At 57.1% G+C, this 3,813-nt stretch overlaps 1 long non-coding RNA gene across 1 annotated transcript in view; it reads right to left on the bottom strand.

Annotated features, from left to right (window-relative positions):
• Window positions 814-3,813, bottom strand: part of LOC110395603 — a 4,249-nt gene continuing 1,249 nt past the window's right edge. The window contains exons 2-3 of the long non-coding RNA XR_002436503.1: window positions 3,230-3,379; window positions 814-1,218 (exon numbers count right to left, since the gene is read on the bottom strand). This is a non-coding gene — a long non-coding RNA (uncharacterized LOC110395603). The remainder of the gene's footprint in view (window positions 1,219-3,229; window positions 3,380-3,813) is intronic.

Consider the following 3,813-nt stretch of genomic DNA (forward strand, 5'->3'; position numbering starts at 1 on the left):
CCCCCCCTCCGCACCCCACATTGCACCGGCTGCTCCGCACCAGAGCCTTGCAAAGCCGCTCCCCGGCCCTATAAATGAGAAACCTACAGCTCTACGAAAGTACAGACCTATAAACCTATAGCCCTACAAACCTATGGATCCGTAGACCCACAGACCCACAGATCCTTAGACCTATAGATCTATACCAGAGGGTATATATATAATGCCACAATCCGGGGCACGGTCCCTGCAGCCGGGCTCGGCTTGTCCCAGCTCTGTGCAGCCGGACCGTGCCCCCGCCCCGGCGCAGACCCCCTCCGACCGCCCTCGCAGGGCACCCAGACCCTTCCCGGCTCAGAACAACAAAAAATCCTTTAAAAATACCCCTGCGCGCTTGGCGCATTCTCCCGTCCATCTATTGACCCGTTTATCCGCCGGCTGCCTTCATCCAACGATCCCTTTCCCCGCGCTGAAACATTTCCCTCCTGCTCCGTTTCCTTTCCAAACATTTTTGGTTTGGTTTGGTTTGGTTTGGTTTGGTTTGGTTTGGTTTGGTTTTGGTGCGTGCGTGTGCGTGATTTTTTTAACGATTCTCAGCGCGGTCCCGCAGAGAAGTTTGGAAATGAGTTCTCCCTCCGGCCCCAGCCCCGATCCCTCTCGCTGTTCGCATCCACCGTTCCCATGCGGGAGTAAACGGCCCCGGAGCTGCCTCTAACCGCCCCCCCCGGGTGCGGAGCAGCGTGCGAAGGACGGGGTTCGTTGCCCCGAGCGCTGCCCCGGCCCCGTTTCGTTTGCAGCGCCGTGATTTCTTTTCGGGAGAGCGCGGCCCGCAATCGCAGCAGTTCACTCCGGTGCCGAGCTGAGATTGACTTATTGATTTATTGATTGACCGGGTGATCGAGTTTCCCCGCGCTCCGCCTCATCCCAACTCCTGCTTTCGTTTTTAATGTTTATGATTAATATCTCTATATATATTTTGGAGGGGAGGGGGTACGACAAGGGCTCGGTTTCCCCCTTCCCCCTCCCGCCTGCTCCTTTGGTCCCGCAGCGTTTTCGATGCTCGGCGCTGCGGGGTCCTCCCGCTCACCCGCGGGTCCGGGTTCTGGTTTTTGTGGCTCCGTTTTGTTGTTATTGGGCCGACGGGCTCCGGGCAAGGCGAAGCCAAAGCCGCTCCTTGAGATCTCCGCTCCTGGCTGGGCTGCTCGCAAAGCCGTAACCGTTTTCCATCGCAATTCTTCTCTTTAAAAATAAAATAAGAATAAAAATAAAAGCAAGAGGTGACGGGCGGGAGAAACTCAACACGGAGCTTCTCCGGTAGGGGAAATGCGGGAGATAGGAATCCGAATCGGGCATTTGCGGGCGGGCAGCTGCTTTGGGGAAGGAAAAAAAACCAGGGAGATATCGATGCGCTCGGTTCTGCCTCCTTCCTCGGGACCCAAAAGCCCCATTTCCCCACCGGCACAGGCTCCCGGCGCTGCAGGAATCACGCTGCGTATTTAGGCAGCGTTGTACCTACGTGTCTTTACATAACACGCGTTCCTGCCGGGGTCCAGCAGGTTTTAAGTCCCGTCTGCGTGCAGTGTTTGTATTTAGGCGCATAGAACCTCAGCGGAAAACGTTCCAATTAATTCCTCCACGTGCAGAAAGAAAATATAAATAAAAGCCCACATCTCTGCACCGCACAAAGCGCTGCTGTTGGTTCCATTTGCCTGCGCTGCCCTTCTTTCTATTGCTATTCTTTCTTATTATTTCGATTGGTGCCTATAATTGTGCTCCTGCCCATGTGGGTCTGCCTGCCCTGATCTCTCCCAGCCACATTCCCAGCCGCTCTGGAGTCCCCTCCTTGGGTTCAATGGGACTGGAGGAGCCCCTGGGAGCTGCTCCAGAGCTGGGACACACTTCCCATATCATGCTTTTTCCCCTCTTTTTTCCTCTTTGCTCCCTAAACCTGCAGAGAAGAAATGTTTTTTGGGGACGGAGATTTCTAATTCCCTCTTTCCTAGCCCCCAGATCCTCTGCCAGCATCCAGCTCTTGTTTCCCCCTGCTCAGAGCCCAAAATTTAGGGGTACCTCAGAGTCCCTCCCCTCCCCAAATGCATCACAAACCCGGGGCTCCGGGCTGTGTATGTCTGGGAACTCATCAGTGTGGGTGTTAGGGTATATTCAGGGAATAATCATTCCCGAGGAGCAGAGATCCCCAGACCCCGGTGGGACCCCCCCCCAGTGGGCTGCCCCCACATTGCCCCATTAGAGCACAAGATCCAGTGGTCTCAGCCAGACATGGGGACCACTGGGGCAGGAGCTTGGAGAAATTCCCTTGACCATCTCAAAGGAACGGGGCCATCCCAAAACAGATTGGGGTGCTGGGTGCCCCTACCCCCCCTTATCCCCTCTGCGAGGTGGGCATCGTTTGGGTGCATGGAGAGGTTGGACTTTGCCTGGTGGTGCGGGCATGCCCACGCTTTGATTTCATTATTTTATTCTTTTTTCCCCCCCTTTTTTTCTTTTTTTTTTTCTTTTTTTGGCACGGCAATGAAACCTGGCGCCCGGCTGATGGTGCAAGAGATACCAACCCCCCCCCCCCCACACACACACACACCCTTCCAACACCACCACCTCTTTCCTCTCATCGCCGCCCACTTCCACGTGACGTGGGCAAACCACTCAGCGAGTGGGACCGGGCAGCTGGGCCACGCTGGGGAGCGGGGAAAAGTTTGGGTTTTTGGGGTGGGGGGAACATGGACAGAACCCCATTACCCCTCTGCACCCCATCAGCGCAGCAGGAGCCCGGCATCCCTTAGCCCTCTGCCTCCCCGAGAACGAGGGCTGCCCCACGCAACAGGGGGTGCCCCACACAGCGAGGGGACCCCCCCGGACCCCTCCGCCACCTCCTGCCCCCAGCACCAAGGTGGGTCGCGTTCCCCGTCCCCCTCTCCTCCCGCTCGCTGCCGCCTCACTGAGCCCCTTCCTCTTGGCCTCCCCCAATAGCTTCCTCCTATTGTTTCCTCGGACTCAGTTTTGGTTTGGGTTCATTTTTAAAAAATTATTAGTGTTCTTATTAATGCTGACGGGAGGGGAGTTCACTCCTTTTCCCTCCCCTCCGTGGGATCCTGCTCCTCTTGGGAGACCCTGATGGGATCTGGGTTCGTCCTAAGCCAGCCACGCACCATCCCATCCACCCCCTGCACTTTGGGATGAAGCAGAGCCCCCCTCAACCCCCTTTTTCCCCCCACCCCGCTACCATCCTTACCCGCTCCTGAAGCGCCGCGGGTCTCGGCCTCCAGCTTCTCCCCCTTCCCTCGGCCGCTCTCCCTCTGTCCTGCCCGGTATCAGCCCTTATCTCCTGGTTATCTCTCCTGCTGCTAAATTCAGCCCGGCGGAGGGGTTCAACCTGGGGGATCTGCTGGGTCAACCGAAATCAGTCCTAAGAGTTGGTTCTCTGGCCATAGTTCCCCAACCGGCCCTGGGTTTTCTAGGATCCATCCACTGCATAGGAAACAGCAGCTCATTTTGCTTCGTTCCCCTTCCAGCAGTGTTTGGTGGGGTTTTGCCTTCGCAAGCAACGAGGGGCGAGCCCCAAAACCGAGCTTTCTGCCCCCCAAAACCAAAGGACCCAAATGCAGCGTCCGCTCCGTGCCACGAAAAATCCAACCCCACGTCCCCAGTGAGTCCCCCACGTGTGAAAAGAGCATTAAAACCCCGCGGGAGGGGGAATTGGGCAGGGGGCTGCTCCCCACCAAAGTGGGGGCACCATTCAGCCCCCACTCGTGGCTGTGGGGTGACACGGGCACACGTGTGGCAGGGCAGCCGCAGGCCAAGCAAAAGCTTAATTTA

The sequence above is a fragment of the Numida meleagris genome, chromosome 3 (assembly GCF_002078875.1).
Source record: "Numida meleagris isolate 19003 breed g44 Domestic line chromosome 3, NumMel1.0, whole genome shotgun sequence".
In the NCBI taxonomy this organism is placed as follows: Eukaryota; Metazoa; Chordata; class Aves; order Galliformes; family Numididae; genus Numida; species Numida meleagris.